This window comes from Abramis brama (assembly GCF_963993115.1).
Source record: "Abramis brama genome assembly, chromosome: 8".
Taxonomy (NCBI): Eukaryota; Metazoa; Chordata; class Actinopteri; order Cypriniformes; family Leuciscidae; genus Abramis; species Abramis brama.
Window position 1 is genome coordinate 5,323,237 of NC_139970.1, and position 19,141 is coordinate 5,342,377.

The window sequence follows — 19,141 nt, forward strand, 5'->3', positions numbered from 1 at the left end:
CAAAAGAACCCAAATCAAGATCAGAAGAACATGGGTTAAACAGCTTCATTCAAGCCATCATCTACTCTCGTCTCAATTTTCTTTCTTTTCTTAGTTTTCCTTTTCTTTTCCTTTCTTTTCCGTTGTGAGTCTCGGTTCTAAGTTAAGTTTTGCGGCAAAGTTTCGGTCCACGATTCAACTGCAAAGCCTGCTTTCCAGCTTCAAAGACTTTCCATCCATCTGCCAGCACACCACGTGATTGGCCGCCCCAGACATCTATCTCAGGCACGAGGAAACGCCAGCCAACGGACCTGGGAAACCCCTTTTTACTATGACAAAAGGGAATCCCCTAAAGGAACGCAAAAACAAGCAAGTAGTCTCCAGACTCTTAAGCTGAACTGGTGCATTTATACATATTTAATAACCCGCCTAAGAAACAATAGAAGGGTTAAATTAATGATTAATGGTTCGTTCAGTTCAGGTCTTATAAGTGCATATAGAAACTTGGGATTTCATCATCTCACTCTTAAAGGGTTAGTACACCCAAAAATGAAAATTATGTCATTAATGACTCACCCTCATGTTGTTCCAAGCCCGTAAGACCTTCGTTCATCTTCTGAACACAGTTTAAGATATTTTAGATTTAGTCCGAGAGCTTTCTGTTCCTCCATTGAAAGTCAATGGACGGCATACTGTTCACGTCCAGAAAGGCAATACAGACATCATCAAAGTAGTCCATGTGACATCAGTGGCTCGATCTTAAGTTTATCAAGCGACGAGAATACTTTTTGTGCGCAAAAAGTAAACAAAAATAATGACTTTATTCCACTATTCATTTCCTTCTCTCTGGTCTCGAGCTATTTCACGTAGTGTAACTGCGTAGCGCGTCTGTGTTGTACGTCACACGTAGGCTCACTATTGGCCGACGCTGGTCATGTGTGATGCGTGTGACGTACAACACAGACGCGCTACGCAGTTACACTACGTGAAATAGCTCGGGGAACTTAAATACACAGATAATGACAAATGTGGCAGCACGGACGGAGGGACTTGGAGGTGTTCAGCTAGTGACTACGCCACCCTGGAATCTTGCCAGGGACAATACAATGGAATTTCTGATTTAAAGGCAACACAGGTTCGTTCACAGTAAAGTGGCAGGAGACATGGATTCAAAAATATATAAATTTTATTAAAGATAAATACTTTATATAAAAAAAGCACAAAACACAATCAACAACAATTAATATAGACACAACAATGTCACTATTCAACAAGACACATACAGAGCGACCTGAGAAGTCAGCGAAAAAGGAGCCGAGGCAGAGCAGGGGATAAAGGGCACATAAGGCCTCCACGGCAAGTCACCTTTCCCGTACACCTGTGCACACACACACACACACACGTACACACGCCACTCATGACACAGCACTCGTGAGAAAGACCACCACCAGCAATCCGCCCCTGCTTTACGCACTCAGCTCCTGTAACGACAGAATGAAGTTACACTCAGAATTGTCACAGTTGAAACACACTCAGAATTGTCACAGTTGAAAGACTCAGAATTGTCAATTGAAACACACTCAGAATTGTCACAGTTGAAACACTCAGAATTGTCACTTCACGGAGACAACAAATGGAATCGAGGTGTTCGCACTTTTCAATTTAAACCTTACAAATTCTAAATCAAAATACAAAAATAACTAATACAAAAGAAAAAGATATAAACCACAAACACACACGCGCATACACACACACGTAATACACAAACACGAAAGACAATGATGTCAGTCCAATTGTTAACAGCAAAGCAACAGCGCCTTCGGACAGTAGTTCCACGCAGTCCAACCGCAAGAAAGCTAATCGGCCATGCAGACACCACCAATCCGTACTTGATGCATCTATAAAATTACAAGTTAACAATCAGACAAATTCATCATTTAACTACGAACAATTACTAAAATCTGTTTCTCTCAACAGAAGATCGCCACGCGACCCAGGCGATAATAACTTAGGAGGACAGCGTGTGCCAGCGGAAACTAAGCACTTCCGTATTAAAGTGTAAACACTCATACTGGCCGTAATTCTCACTCAAACCTTTGACTGTACACAACAAGAATGTCGCTACAATACAAGTGGATACAAAGTGTAAAACCAATCACGACTTCACCTACCAGAGGAGGGACAACCTCAATCAACTGCCAGCTGCAGGAAACTCGCACGCCACTCTGAAAATAGGCTAACGTTAGCTACATTATACCATAGACAACCCAGCTAACATCACACAACATACCTGGATGGCGACCGAATGACGACCCGGGAAGGGGCGGTGACTCGTGACACCATAGCCAGCCCGTTTATATATGCTGCTACAGCCCACTGATAGGACGAAACTCAACGAGTGGACTAACCAACCACATGCAGGCAGGAAGAATTTCATTGGAACAGCCATACAAAGACAACAGGTGACGGTGATGATGATGATGAGGGTGATGAGGAGCAGGTGCAGGTGATGATGACAGAGGATTCTGGGAAGTGTAGTGAAGACACAGACGATGAAGAAGGCGGTGAATGTGACAAAAGTGATTCTTTCGAATTCCCTATAAATTAATTAATAATTCCTTTTGAGCTAAATTGACCTGTCAGAATCACTAAATTATCTTACAGGGTTCTGTGGTCAGATGAAACAAAAAAAAAAAGACCTTTTTGGCAGCAAACACGCTAGATGGGTTTGGTGCACACAAGGATAAAAAGTACCCCATGTGTACAATTTAATATACCATTGGATCTTTAATGTTGTGGGCATAGTTTTCTGCTGGAGGTCCTGGACTTCTTATTCAGATACATGGCATCGTGGATTCTATCAAATATCAACAGATAAAAAATCAAAACCTGACGCCTTCTGCTAGAAATCTTATAATGGGCCGTGGTTGGATCTTCCATCAGGACAACGATCCAAAACAAACATCAAAATCAACACAAAAATGTGTTAGGAAGCACAAAATGACGCTTCTGCCATGAGCATCCCAGTTCCCTGACCTGATGAGTGGAGTGAACTGAAGAGAAGAAGCACCAACATGGATCTGGGAATCTGAAGGATCTGGAGAGATTCTGACTGGAGGAATGATCTCTGATCTCTTGTCAGGTGTTCTCCAAACTCATCAGGCATTATAGGAGAAGACTCAGAGCAGTTATCTTGGCAAAAGGAGATTGCAAAAAGGTATTTAAAAAAAAGGGTATCAATAATTGTGGCCAACGTGTTTTGGAGAAAAACATATATTTCATAATGTGATTCCCCCCCCCCCACTTTCAATTATTTTACTTAAATGAAAGGTTAGATTTTTGCCAATTTTTTTTTATGAAAGATCGGTAACACTTTAGAATACTGTTCCTTCATTAATGAATAATTACACAGGAACAAATGAGTAACGTATTATTAACATTCTAGTAACTACTATTAACTAACAAGAAACTCTGATTAACAAATTAGTAAGTAATAGCGCTCAGATGAATGTAGTAGTTCATTATTAGCTAATCAATAAATACTATTTTTTTCATACCTCCCAGAGAACTACTATCTACAGGTTCATAATTAACATGAATAATGCATAATTTATAATAAAAGGTAATGGTAACCCACTAGTAATGACTCAAGTATTACTACATCATTTTAAAGGAACTACTAATTATTTGGATCAGTATTCTAAAGTGAAAAACATGATAACTACCTAATATTGACTGAAGTCATTGTAAGCTTTTGAGATTTTTGTAAGATTTTGAATAGCAATTCCTTACAATGGATTTGGTAACACTTTAGTCATTACTAGTGTGTTCCCATGATCTTCACTTTAGAATACTGATCCAAATAATTAGTAGTTCCTTTAGAAAGATGTAGTAACACTTGATTCATTACTCCAAAACCTTACAAAAGCCTTAAAAGCTTACAATGACTTCAGTCAATATTAGGTTGTTATCATGTTTTTCACTTTAGAATACTGATCCAAATCATTAGTAGTTCCTTTAGAAGGATGTAGTAATACTTGATTCATTACTAATGGGCTACCATTACCTTATATTAAACATTGTGCATTATAAATATTTATTAACCTGTATATAGTAGTTCTTATAGTCTTCAGTGAGGTATGAAAAATAGTAGTTATTGATTAGCTAATAGTGAACTACCACATTCGACTGAACGCTATTACTTACTAATTCGTTAATCAGAGTTTCTTGTTAGTTAATAGTAGTTACTACAGTGTTACTAATGCATTACTCATTTGTTCCTGTGTAGTTATTCATTAATGAAGGAACAGTATTCTAAAGTGTTACCGAAAGATCAAAAGGATAAACGATGCAGATTTATTTTTTACAGCCATTTTTGATCATATTTACCAGGGGTATGATTAATTCTGAGCACGACTGTATCAAACTGATATACAAACTATATAGCGCCTTGGTCATATCCAAAAGGCTTCAAAACCTTTAATGGTGTAGTGAAATAACATGAATGTTGGATTGCTTATGATTATATATTTTTTAATAAGCTTTCACACAAACTCTAGCTCATAGCTAAAAGACATCATGCCAGCCTTCCATGCAAGCCAGATTATTTACGCAAATTAACTCCAATGAAGGAACTATGTATTTTTTATTTTTTTTTCACTGTAAACTGTAGAAAATAGCCTGTAGAATATTTTGCATGGATGGGTGGCAAACAAGTTTGTACATAATATTATGTGGAAAAATAACATGGTCAAATTTGATCAACATGTATATATGGACATTTGAAGTAATGATTATTTGTTATTTGTGTAGGTCATGTGTGGAGCTCAGAGGCCCGTCAGCGAGTCCTGGACATCAGTAAAAATGGCCACAAAGCCCTGAAAAAGTCACAAATTCAGACTGTATCACTGTGTTTTCCAACAATTTTGCAATATCAAACGAAATCCAAACTCCATACATTTCAGAATACAATAGTTTAACATTTAATAGTACTCACATTTTTTATAAGCAACTGAGAATTGATCAAACTAAAGCCTTTCAGTGTGGGTAAGGGAAAACCAGCCTTCAGGGCCGCTAAAATGCAAAGTGGAAAAATGTGTTAATTATCAGTTGCCAGACTTTCTAAAAAACAGTTTTGCAAAGTATATAGTTTTCAGAAGTTGCTTTATTGGTTGCAAGTTTGTAATAAATGCAATATCATTAAGTGATTTTTTACCATTTAGTTTTGGAAGTACAAACATCTTCACTGCCATCACTGACATTTGCTCGAGTGTGTCAGTCTGTACATTGAATGATTAGACAAAGATAATACATCTCATAATGCTGATCTACCAAAGTGAATATTTGACATGAATCATCACTGTCTGGTATGAAGGACTAAAAATGACAGAACGAAAAATAAATAAATAAATAAATAAATAAAAGTAGAAATAAATAAATAAATGCAGAAATAATAGTGAAAATAAATACATTTTGGTAATATAAACGGCTATTTCTGTATTTTTACATGTATTTATTTATTTATTTATGCATTTCTATATGTATTTATTTATGTATTTATACATTTATTTATATATTTATGTATTTATATATTTATTTATTTATATATGTATTTATTTATACATTTATTTATTCCTACATTTATTTATTTCTGTATTTCCACATTTCTACATTTATTTATTTCTGTATTTCCACATTTCTACATTTATTTATTTCTGTATTTCCACATTTCTACATTTATTTTTCCCTGCGCATGTATGCTAATTGACCAATGGCTAAGCCACGCCCCCAAACGCGATGAGCCAATCACAGTACGCATAGCTAACCCAATACACTCGGACATTCTCTGATTGCTTCCTCGTCCATTGCAATGCATTGCGGTTATCGGTTTTCATTCGTTTTTATGTTTTTTCTTGTCATTTTGGCTTTAAGCAGCGTGTGTGTGTGATTTTGGTTGGGTGACAGTTGTAGGTTACAGTTTGACAAGAGTTTACAGTTTGACAAAAGCACAATGTTGTGTTTTACACAAATATAAGTAGGCTAAACACTTTGCAGTTTTAATTATGTCCTGTATGAACAAAATGGAGTATGTTTTTATGTTTCCACTGTTCGATCGCGCCCGCTCTCTGACACACACACACACACACACACAAACACACACACACACATTCCAGCAATGCAATCTTGACATCGCAGCCTGTTCATTATTCTGCGCTCACACCAAACGCGAATAGAGCGTCAAATTCGCGCGTATCCGTGTCTAGTTCGACGCTTGAACATTTTGAATCCAAAGCGAATAGGACGCGCGTATAAAGCGAGCGTTTGAAGCGAAATAGCACCAAACTATAACGTTTACACTGTGAACTGTAAATCTTTGTTCTGGAGCTGAAGCTTATCGACCTTCTCAACTATAAAATTATTATTATAACCCTCCAATGCATATTTAAGGCCCTTTTGGTGACATCGAGATGATATATAATCTTTCTGTCTCCAAAAAATCATCAATTGACTCCTGTGAAATGTCTCCTACTGTGACAGCTGCCAAAGCGCCTGTTACCGAATGTTGACTGTTTGTCTGAGTGAGTGGAGGGGGCGTGGTTAGCCATTGGTCAATTAGCATACATGCGCAGGGAAAAATAAATGTAGAAATGTGGAAATACAGAAATAAATAAATGTAGAAATGTGGAAATACAGAAATAAATAAATGTAGAAATGTGGAAATACAGAAATAAATAAATGTAGGAATAAATAAATGTATAAATAAATACATATATAAATATATAAATAAATAAATATATAAATATATAAATACATAAATATATAAATAAATGTATAAATACATAAATAAATACATATAAAAATGCATAAATAAATAAATAAATACATGTAAAAATACAGAAATAGCCATTTATAATACCAAAATGTATTTATTTTCACTATTATTTCTGCATTTATTTATTTATTTCTACTTTTATTTATTTATTTATTTATTTTTCGTTCTGTCATTTTTAGTCCTTCATAGTCTGGTCTCACCTTAAAATCACCAATCTCAGATGATCCGAGAGTCAGCGTTAAACTTGATGCAGCATTCAGGGCAAAAGATGATGTAGAATACTTATTTCATATGTAAAGATGCAGTGGGCATTCAAAAATAGGGTAGAAAATGGGCAATTATTTCTAAAATATAAGTGTGTTTGATACTAGTAACATTATAAGTGGACCTCAGGGAACTTAATAAAAAAAACAAAAAAACAAACAAACTGGGTAACGCTTTAGATTACAGCCCGGAAAGTACTGTACGTGTTTTTATTGTACTTAACCTGTAACTACATGGAACAAGAGGGTAACAAACACCACTTTAATTTACAGCCTGCAATGTCACACTTATCCTGTAACTACATGAAACAAGAGTATATTTACCCAGTATTTAAGCAAAAGTTGAAATAGGTTTAGTTTTACTTGCCTTGAAACACAGAAGCCAAAACTTAATCAGTGCACTTTTGCTATAAAATAAATGCACTATGTACCCCGTAATTTTAAAAAGCCTTTACGTATTAGTACACTATTACTGTACATCCAAAAGTCGATGAAAGAGCGCAGATGGAGGGCGAGATGTCCCGCTACAGGTGGAATGTCGTGGGTGAGAGGCGGGGGGAAGGTGCAGCGGAAGCGTTGCCTTCTGCGGATCTTACTGCCCTCTTCCAATAAGGGAGTGACGTGAACGCCGAGACTTAGTCCTTTTTGTATGGATATGCATAATGTTAGGATCATTAACTTTTCCTTTTAGTCTCAATGGACGGAACTCAACTGAACTGTGAGTGAATACGCACAACGAGCAGCAACCGCTCCACGAGCTGGACGACAGCAGCCAATGCACTTTGTGTGAATCCCACGGAGGAACTGTCACCATCCTCTGCCCAGGTCACAACGGGATATGGTTTGCTTAGCTTAAAGGTACTTTGTTTATTATTTTACTGGCATACAGCAAACCATTTGGGTATGTGGAAGTTCATTGTTCATACAGGTTCATGGCAGCTACTCCAGGTTAGACATGTTTTTAACATCGGGACCAGATCTTTTTAGGGTCAATGAGTGTAATACAGAGCCAATCACCATATCGGATCATGCTCCAGTCACCTTAAAAATAAAGATAGGGCCAACCAAATCATTTAAATACTGGAGGCTCAATGTCTCATTGTTAAATGATGATTTAATTAAACAAGAAATACACAAGGAATTAATAAATTATTTTGAGACAAATGAAGACAACACCATCTCTCCAATAACTCTATGGGAAGGGGCGAAGGCTGTGATGAGGGGCTATATTATTGCCATTTCTTCTAGATTGAAAAAGCAAAGGCTAAGGCAACAGGATGAGTTAGAGAAAGAAATTAAGCAAAAAGAAACAGAATATCAAAAATCTAATAAAAAAGTAGTTTTACATGCACTGAAAGAGACAAGGAAAAAATTGGACGAACTATTAACCTACAAAGCAGAGGGGGCTTTAAGATTCATAAATAGAAAATATTATGAAATGGGAAACAAAGCAAGCCGCCTGTTGGCTTTTCAATTGCGGAAAGAGCAAAATAGCAGGACAGTTCACAAAATAAAAAGCCCAGAGAGTGACGAAATCCTAACACAACCTGCTGATATTACAGAGGCTTTTGCCACGTATTATAGAAAGTTATATGAAGAACAGAAGGATCCACAGAAAAAAGAAAAGATGGAATCCTTTTTCAGATCCATCAATTTGGCAAAACTAACATCAGACGAGGCGGACATAATGTCGCTGCCAATCTCAGAAAAAGAAATACGGGACAATATCTTAAAACTTAAAAATAATAAATCCCCAGGTACAGATGGTTTCCCAGGAGAATATTATAAATCATTCATAGATGACCTGACCCCAATCTTGTGTAAAGTTTATAACTATGCACTTGAGAAGGGAGATCCACCTGGATCGTGGTCAGAAGCAATAATAAGTGTTATCCACAAAGAAAACAAAGACCCAACCCAGTGTACTTCCTATCGCCCAGTTAGCCTCCTGTGCGTTGATCTTAAAATTCTTACATCAATTATAGCAAAAAGAATACAAAAGTTCATACATAAATTGGTAAAACTGGATCAAACCGGGTTTATTAGTAATAGACAGGGCGTGGACAACGTCAGGAGGGCTTTAAACTTGCAATCCATCGCAGCCAAAAGGAGCACGCCTTCAATGCTTCTCAGCTTAGATGCTGAGAAGGCATTTGATAGGGTTGATTGGACTTTTCTCCAACAGACTCTTAGATGTATGGGCTTCAACGACACATTTATTATTTGGATATGTATATTTGATAAAAATCCGAAATCCAGAGTCAGAGTGAATGGACATTGCTCCAATTTCTTTCCATTGGGACGTGGCACACGCCAGGGGGATTCTTTATCTCCTTCATTATTTGCCTTAAGCATAGAGCCATTGGCAGAATTAATAAGGACAAATCCTCTCATACTGGGCATTCCTGATGAGGGAATGATTCAACACAAATTAGCTTTATTTGCGGATGATATTTTGCTATTCTTAGAACGCCCCTTGGTTTCTATCCCTGCCCTTCTAAATAGTCTGAATAGTTACAGTGCAGTTTCAGGATATAAAATAAATACAAATAAATCAGAAGCAATGATGATAAGTGGTGACTGGCCTCAACAACTAGACAAATTGGTATCATTTAGGAAATCCAAACAGGGATTTAGATATTTAGGTGTTATTTTGACACCAAAACCAACACAACTTTACTCATCCAATTATCACAAATTAGTCAAAGAGATCAACCAAGATATAAGTAGGTGGGATATGCTGCCTTTGTCACTTTTTGGCCGAATAGAGTCAGTAAGGATGAATATTCTACCTAGACTCCTTTTCTTGTTTCAATCTTTGCCTGTCCATGTACCACAATCAACGCTTAAGCTTCTTGCTGTATCACATTTTATTTGGCAAAATAGGAGACCCAGAATACGTCTAAAAATATTGATGGCAAGTAAAAGAAAAAGGAGGACTGGGTCTACCTAATCTTAAATTGTATTACTGGGCAGCCCAACTTAGAGCAATAGTGGCATGGGTGACCAAAGATGAAGAAATTGGGTGGAAATCCATAGAGCAGAATTCTTTAAAAGGAATATCAATATCTACTATTCCATTTCTTAGTCCGCAGGCTCAAAAAAAAAAAAAAAAAAGAATAATATATGGGTCAAACACACACTAAAGGTTTGGAAGTGTACCCAGAAACAGTTAAAGGGGTCTATGGCTATGTCAAGGGCAATGCCCATTCTTGGAAACATTGAGTTTCTCCCATCGGTGACAGACCTAGCATACAGAAGATGGGCGGAAAAAGGGTTGGTTACTATAAATCAGTTGTTTGAAAACAACACATTGCGAGCATTCTCACAACTGCAAGAAAAGTTTGACTTGCCCTCAAATGACATGTATAGGTGTGATGCAGAGTCAGAGACGTTCGGATCCATTTGCAGTATTTATTAAAGGTTAGTCACAACAGGCAGTGGTCAGAGTACAGCGTAGACAATAGCGGAGGGAATCCAAGAACATAAACAATACCAGGCAGAGGTCGAGGCAGGCGGCAGGAATCAGAGTAAACGGTAACAGGCAGAAGGTCAGGACAGGCAGCAGGCAAGGAAACGGCAGTCGATGAACAGTCACAGGTCAATACACGGAGAATCAATAACAGAGAGTAAATGCTTGGAAATGTTAGCCGGGGCAGAACAAGACTTCGCAATGTGTGAGAGTCCAAAGGCAGTTTATATGGAGAGGAGAATTGGGAACACCTGTGCGGGTGATTAGCCCTAGGTACGGGGTTTATGGGAAATGAAGTTCAATACTCCGGTGAAGGTGTTCTTTGATGAATGGAGAGAGCCACAGAGGTGCAATCTATGACAGAGCCCCCCTCCTGCGAGCGGCTCCTGAAGCGAGGGCCAGTGCGACGCCGAGGTCTTCCACGGGGTCTGGGGGCAGGTCTCGTAGGGTGGTTCTGATGAAACTCGGTGGTAAGCGCGGGATCCAATATGTCCTGTGATCTCACCCAGGATCTTTCCTCGGGACCATACCCCTCCCAGTCGATCAGGTACTGTAACTCCCTGCCTCGGCGTCTGGAGTCGAGAATTTCCTTTACTCGGTAAGCCTCCTCGCCCTCGATGATGATTGGTGGGGAGCTCTCCTCCGCAACCTCATCCTGGTCCCTCTCTCCACTCGGAACACCGGCAGGTTTGAGCAGTGAAACATGAAAAGTGGGAGATATGCGATAAGTGGGAGGTAAGGCTAGACGGTATGACACTGGTGTTATTTGTCTAATAATCTTAAAGGGACCCACGTACCTAGGACTTAGTTTCTTGCTGGGAAGTCGAAGACGGAGGTCTCTGGATGACAGCCACACCCACTGTCCTGGAACGTATTCAGGTCCCCTTCTCCGGTGACGATCCGCCTGTTCTCGGACTCTGCGAACCGCTCGTTGCAGGTGTACGTGAGCATTATTCCAGGTCTCTTCACTTCTTTGAAGCCAAGTGTTAACAGCTGGGAGATCAGTGGGCTCCCCGGACCAGGAAAACAGAGGAGGTTGATACCCTAGCACACATTGGAAGGGAGTGAGGCCAGTAGATGATTTGCGCAAAGAATTCTGGGCGTACTCGGCCCACATAAGGAAACGGCTCCAGTCCTGCTGGTTCTGATGGCAGTAAGTGCGTAGGAAGCGTGTGAGTTCTTGATTCAGCCTCTCTACCTGCCCGTTGGACTGTGGATGATAGCCAGATGTCAAACTGACGTTAATGTTAAGCTGACCACATAATGCGTGCCACACACGAGAGGTGAATTGAGGACCCCGATCAGAGACTATATCCTCAGGTAATCCGTACAATCTGAAAACTTGCTGCACCAAAGCCTCTGCTGTTTGTAATGCTGTGGGTAGTTTGGTCAGGGGAATGAATCTGCAAGCCTTCGAGAAGCGGTCAACCACGGTCAGAATGGCTGTGTAGGTCTGGGAAGGAGGTAGATCGGTTACAAAGTCAATTGCAATGTGAGACCAAGGACGTTGTGGTACAGGTAGTGGCTGGAGTAATCCGGCCGGTCTCTGATGGGATGATTTGACAATGTTGCAAGTCTTGCACTGATGCACGAAGGTGATCACATCGGCTTGAAGCGTCGGCCACCAGAAACGATTCGTCGTCAAATGGGTAGTGGCTGTGATCCCGGGATGTCCAGCACTGGGAGTATTGTGAATCCATTGTAACACTCGTGTACGGAGACAGGTAGGTACGTAGGTACGATCTGGAGGGCATTCAGGCAGTGATTGTTCCTCCCCTTGTGCTGAAGAGATCTCCGTCATTATGTCCCACTGGACAGGGGCGAGAATCAGTGTTGCTGGAAGTATGGGATCAGATGTGGAAGGACTAGAGGAGCTGTCAAACTGACGTGACAGCGCATCGGCCTTGACGTTCTTAGAGCCTGGGCGATATGTTACCTTGAAGTTGAATCTGGTGAAGAAGAGGGACCACCTTGCCTGTCTGGGGTTCAATCTCTTGGCTGCCTTAATGTACTCTAAGTTACGGTGGTCAGTAAGTACTGTAAAAGGCAGATGAGCTCCCTCCAACCAATGCCGCCATTCCTCGAATGCTGTCTTCATCGCCAAGAGTTCTCTGTCACCCACATCGTAGTTTCGCTCTGCTGGGGTAAGTTTGCGGGAATAGTAGGCACAGGGGAATAATTTTGCTGGATTGCCATGCCGTTGTGACAGTATAGCCCCGACTCCTGTATTGGACGCATCCACCTCCACAATAAACTCCCGCTCAGGATCTGGATGGTGTAAAATGGGAGCTGTGGTGAACCTCTCCTTGAGTCGTTGAAATGCTGCAATACACTCAGATGACCACTTTAACCGCTGGCCTCCGCCCTGAAGTAGAGAGGTGAGGGGTGCTGCCGTGATGCTGAAGTTTCTAATGAATCGACGATAGAAGTTGGCGAAGCCCAGGAAACGCTGTAATTCCTTCACAGTGGTAGGCTGAGGCCAATTGACAACTGCTCGTACCTTGCCGTTATCCATGGTCACCCCCTCAGCACTGATGATGTAACCCAAGAAAGCGACCTGTGTCTGATGAAACTCACATTTCTGTATTTTGGCATACAGTTGGTTTTCAATGAGACGTTGAAGAACTGCTCTGACATCTTTCACGTGATCCTCGAAAGTCTCTGAATAAATGAGGATATCATCAATGTAGACAATGACGTTCTGATTGAGCATGTCTCGGAAGACCTCGTTGACAAAGGACTGGAAGACAGAAGGACTGTTGGCTAGCCCGAACGGCATAACGTGATATTCATAGTGCCCGGTAGTGGTTGAGAAAGCTGTTTTCCACTCGTCTCCCTCTCTGATTCGAATGAGGTTGTAAGCGTTTCGTAAATCCAACTTGGTGAAGTACCTCGCGGTACGGAGCTGTTCGAGAGCTGCTGGAACTAAAGGTAGTGGATAGCGAAACTTAACCGTGATTTCGTTGAGGCTGCGGTAATCGATACAAGGACGCAGCCCTCCATCCTTCTTCTTCACAAAGAAGAATCCAGCTGAAGCAGGGGAAGTGGATGGCCTTATGAATCCCCTAGAGAGCTGTTCCTCAATGTAAGTTTTCATGGCTTCGGATTCAGGTTGGGAGAGAGGAAAAATTCTTCCTCGTGTGGGCATGGTTCCTGGGATAAGATCAATGGCACAGTCCCCGGACCGATGAGGAGGGAGTCGATTGGTGCGGTTCTCACTGAATGCCAGAGAGAGATCGTGATATTGGACCGGAATCTTCTGAAGATCGGGATTCTCAGAGTGGATGGTGATGGGAGTAAACTTAGTTAGTGAGTGCAAACAGTTCTCTTGACAGGCTGTGGACCATTGGGTTATCTGCTTATCAGTCCATGAAATCGTGGGATTATGCTTCTCCAGCCAGGGTAAACCGAGAATGATGGGATGTCGTGGGGAATCAATGGTGAACAGTTGAATGAGTTCAGAATGAAGAGTGCTAGTACATAAGGTGATTTCTTGAGAGATGTACTGAATCTTGCCGGTACCCAAAGGGCGTCCGTCTAATGCTGCCACTGCCATCCGAGATTCACATGGAAGAAGAGAAAGGCAATGAGTCTTAGCAAAAGTCAGATCAATGAAATTTCCAGTGGCTCCAGAGTCTATTAAAGCGGTGGTATTAACTATTTCATTGTCAAAACGCAGAGTAACCGCTAGTTCAAAGGATTGAGAAGAGCAGAGATGAGAACTCACCGCAGCAGAACCTCGGGAGACTGGTCGGTTAGGACAGGTCGCCCTCATGTGGCCGGATTGTCCACAGTACAAGCAAAGACGATTGCGCATTCTTCTCTCCCTCTCCTCTGGCGAAAGGCGAGTGTAGCCCACCTGCATGGGTTCAGATTCCTGGTTGGTGGATAAATGTTCGTTAAATCGGGGCATTTGTTGCACTCGCCGAGCTCGCATCAGGTTGTCAAGACGAATGGCCAGGTCCATGAGCTGACTAAGTGATTTCCCCTCATCCCGACATGCCAGTTCCCCCTGCAGGTTGGTATTGAGTCCCTTGCGATACAGTAACTTCAGCGGATCATCCTTCCACCCAGTTTGCGCGGCTAGGGTGCGGAACGAGAGAGTGTAATCGGCGGCCGATGATCCGCCCTGATGTAGAGACAGTAGGAGTTCGCCCGGTTCCTTTCCTCCAGCGGGATGCTCGAATACCTCTCTAAACTGCTGAAGAAAATTGTCATACGAAGGGAATGACAGTTGACCACCCTGCCAAAGCGCCGTCGCCCACTCCAGAGCCCTTCCGGTCAGCAATGAGCAGATGAACGAAACTCGACTGTCATCAATCTGATAAAACTGTGGTTGCTGATTGATGAATAGAGAGCATTGCAACAGAAATCCTTTACACAGTGCAGAGGAACCATCAAACTTATCGGGATGAGACAGTCGAGGATTACTGGATGGGATACTCACAGACTGGGGTGGTTGAACAGGAGCGGCCGCTGCCGGGGATGATGCGGCGGCTTGTGTGGTGAGTGTTTGCATGGATCTGACAAGCTCCTCTGTAAGTGCGGTTAGCTTGACAAGTTGTTGCTGGTGGGCAGCCAGCACAGATGCTTGGGATGTTACCTCTGTAGTCAAACGATACATGGCTGCTGGATCCTGTGTTGGCGAAGTCTTCTGTGATGCAGAGTCAGAGACGTTCGGATCCATTTGCAGTATTTATTAAAGGTTAGTCACAACAGGCAGTGGTCAGAGTACAGCGTAGACAATAGCGGAGGGAATCCAAGAACATAAACAATACCAGGCAGAGGTCGAGGCAGGCGGCAGGAATCAGAGTAAACGGTAACAGGCAGAAGGTCAGGACAGGCAGCAGGCAAGGAAACGGCAGTCGATGAACAGTCACAGGTCAATACACGGAGAATCAATAACAGAGAGTAAATGCTTGGAAATGTTAGCCGGGGCAGAACAAGACTTCGCAATGTGTGAGAGTCCAAAGGCAGTTTATATGGAGAGGAGAATTGGGAACACCTGTGCGGGTGATTAGCCCTAGGTACGGGGTTTATGGGAAATGAAGTTCAATACTCCGGTGAAGGTGTTCTTTGATGAATGGAGAGAGCCACAGAGGTGCAATCTATGACAATAGGTTTCTACAAATAAGACATTATATCACAAAGCACGCAGATTGGGATAGTCTTAAAAGAGAGCCAACTGATGTTGAACGGTATTTTATACATATTTCTCAACAAGTGATATCAACAAGGCATCAGGTATCACATATCTATAAGAGTCTTATGAAAGACATATCAGACGATACTCTTCATATTAAAAATGAATGGGAAATGGAAATTAATACAATTATAGAGGATGAAACATGGGAAGACATATGTCGGGCTAGTCATACAGGGATTGGAAGTCCAATGTGGAAAGAATTTGACTGGAAGATGAAGATAAGATTCTTTAGAACCCCTCTTAAGGTATCAATGTTTAAAAACAATGCCCCCAGCATTTGCTGGAGGAACTGTGGCATGGTGGGGGATCATACCCACATATTCTGGGACTGCTCTGTGATACAGACATACTGGAAAGACATTAAAGAGGAAGTGGACAAAATTTTCAGGGTGGATCTCCCTCTGGACCCTTTAATTTTTTTACTGGAGAAAATACCTGAAAACTTGCTTTCTAAGGACCAACACCATATGTTACATATATTGTTAATGATTGCAAGAAAAATGATCACTATTAACTGGATGAAGCCTAGCCCCCCTACAATTTCCCAGTGGATACAAAGAATCAAGCAGGTCCGTACAATGGAAAATATGACTGCTATGTTACAGTTGAAATTACCTGTGTTTGTAAGAAGATGGTCTCCTGTCATTCTAGGCCTTGATTTAGAATAATAGCTTAAACATACTGTGATATTCAATGATGTATTTATCCTGCTTCTATGTAGTCAATATGTCTCTTGAACATAGCTCAACCACAAGGTGACCCCCCTTTTTTTCTTCAACCTCTCATGGAGAGAGTGTTCCTGTATTGCATAAATTGCCAGCAATGTTTAATATGGGCAATAAAGTAAAAAAAAAAAAAGAACTGTCACTTTTTGTTTATTGGCAGGTTATTGAGTCAGTCGCTCGCAGCATCTTTCGGCTATGAGTGAAATGCAGGACGGCGGTATGAAGTTCGAAGTTCACCCGCAGAGCGCGAGTCCGTCTCCGGCACGGGAATCAGCGCTGATCCGGTGGATATTGGATAACAGACTGGTTGATTACACTTGAATTAGGCTCCCTGAATGTTTAAATGTTTCATTTTTACTTCTAAATTTGTTAAATGAGTTTAAATGTAGGCAATATTGTATACATGTTAAAAACAGTGTAAAATGTGCTGTATTGCTGTACTCATTGACAATAAAGGACAATGTCATGTAACATATAGCCTACTGGTGGTTGTATGGAATACTATTTTACTAAGGTTTATAGAAAATAAAAAAAGTTAATATAACTCTTAAATAAAAACAGTTAATATTACTCATAAATATTGTTTTTTTAAACGCTAAATGTTAAATTATTTCTACTCAATTATATTTTTTAATGTACCAGATGCAGTTACTCAGATTTACTTTTTTATTTTTTTACTTGCATTTACTCAATTCATGCAGTATATTTAATTGATTTCACAGTTTTAAAATGTACTCAATTTTAAAATGTGTAAAAATGTTTCACCAAAAAAAAATGAGTAAATAATAGTTAAACTTTTTACAGTGTAATTCATACAGGTTTGAAATGACAAGAGGGCGTGTAAATGATGACAGAATTTTGATTGTGAACTACTCCTTGGTTGCTTCACCCAAAAATGCATTTTGAACACTGTTGAGTAGATTGATAAATGCCTCTGATTGGCCATTGTGGTCCTGCACTCAACAAATATGTCTGTGATTGTCTACAATGGTCAACCCATGGGAGCGTTTGATTGTACAAGTGTTTAAAAGCATTTTCAAAGCCAAAGAGAGTGTAAAAGTAAAAGTAAAAGTCTTCACCCAAAAATGAAAATTTTGTCATCACTTACTCTACTCTTGTAATAAACCATACAAATTTTATTTTTACGCTGAACACAAATTAAGATATTTTAATGAAATTTAGCAACAGACATTTGGGCTCTACATTGACCTTCATAGTAGGACAGCTAACTAAATTTTGTAATAAATTTTCAGATGAAGGGGTGTTTTTTTTTCTTCCACAGTCCCTCAATTACTCTCTGTTCTTGTATGTTTTTAGGCTGACCAGAGGGAGGAAGCGGAGAGAGAATTTGAAAAGACCACTATGGCATTTTTTGTGATCGGTGAAAGAGATGCTCTTAGTCGTGCACTGGACATTTCCATTGTCATTGATGGAAGTACTAAATGAGTTGCCCTCTGTTGCATGTGCCTGTGCCATGATGTTTGGACTCATTTATGCACTGAACTTAAAATATCCTGAAGGACTCAAATATACCTTTGAGGCTTTTCAGAAATAATCATGGACATAGAGAGTAAGCAGATGAGCCGAAGGGTGCAGAACCTCTCTTCAAAGCTGCAGGAGTAAATGTGTTTCCTTTGACCCAGCTACAATGTTCTGCTGATGGTAAATTTATTTGAAGATGTTGGACTGTATAAAGCCTTTTATACAAAGTTAACTGTATTACAGTTTACTAAACCTGATTTGTTTTATCTAGGGTTAGTTAAATAGTTTACCCAAAAATGAGAATTATTACGTTGTTTACTTATCCTTAAGCTATTCAAGTATTTAACTTTAATTAAATTTGGTTCAGAGACATTTTATGACAATTATGAGACAAGTTTCATTTTTGGGTAAACCCCACTGCGCAATGTGTCGTCGGAGTGACGTCATTTTCATGTAATTTTTGGACATCCAAATTCGGTCCACTGAAGGGGTTGTTTTGTGACGCCAGGCGACGTCTTTTTTCGACGTCTTCCGCACGTCTAATGTTGACGCCCGTCCACAAAAGTTTGTTTGTGGGAAGAAGGAAGGAGACGGGATCGGCTTGCTGTGGATCGTGTGTTTTATTAGATAAGTCTTTTCCAAACAATAATCACGCTCAGTGCGCTCAAACAAAACAGCAGCTTCTTTAGGCTCACACACACACACACACACACACACACACACACACACACACACACTTACTTCTTGCTTTCCCTGGGTACCTGATGCTGAGACGATCAAATGGAGTTTTTGGAAAATGATCTTAAATAATTATAAATAATCTGTATTCATATGTATTAATCATGTTGATAATAACAATGTTGATATTTGTAAATAAATAAAAATATTACATAGTAATCATGTAAATTTCCTGCACCTGTCATAGACGTCCAATGATGTCCAAAAAAATTACCCAGTTCAAAGGTCCAATGTTGAACGTCAATATGACGTCCAAGTTGGGTCATGGTTGGACGTCCAAATAGATGTCCAGAATTGGTCATGGACCGACGGACCCAATATAGACATGATCTGCATGTCTATCCAACGTCCAGTGTTTAGTGGGACTATTCCATGAAGGTGAAAATACTTTTTTTCTTCTTTCTACCATTGTCTAATTTGGTAGGTGTTTTATTAAAAGTGTTT

At 40.3% G+C, this 19,141-nt stretch overlaps 1 long non-coding RNA gene across 1 annotated transcript; it reads right to left on the bottom strand.

The window, feature by feature from the left end:
* Window positions 1-4,782: 4,782 nt before the first annotated feature.
* On the bottom strand, window positions 4,783-7,482 carry LOC311088105. The gene is made up of 4 exons (XR_014607444.1): window positions 7,012-7,482; window positions 5,195-5,258; window positions 4,976-5,052; window positions 4,783-4,856 (listed from the first exon to the last, which is right to left on the bottom strand). It is a non-coding gene; the product is annotated as an uncharacterized lncRNA (long non-coding RNA).
* Between the last annotated feature and the right edge of the window lie 11,659 nt (window positions 7,483-19,141).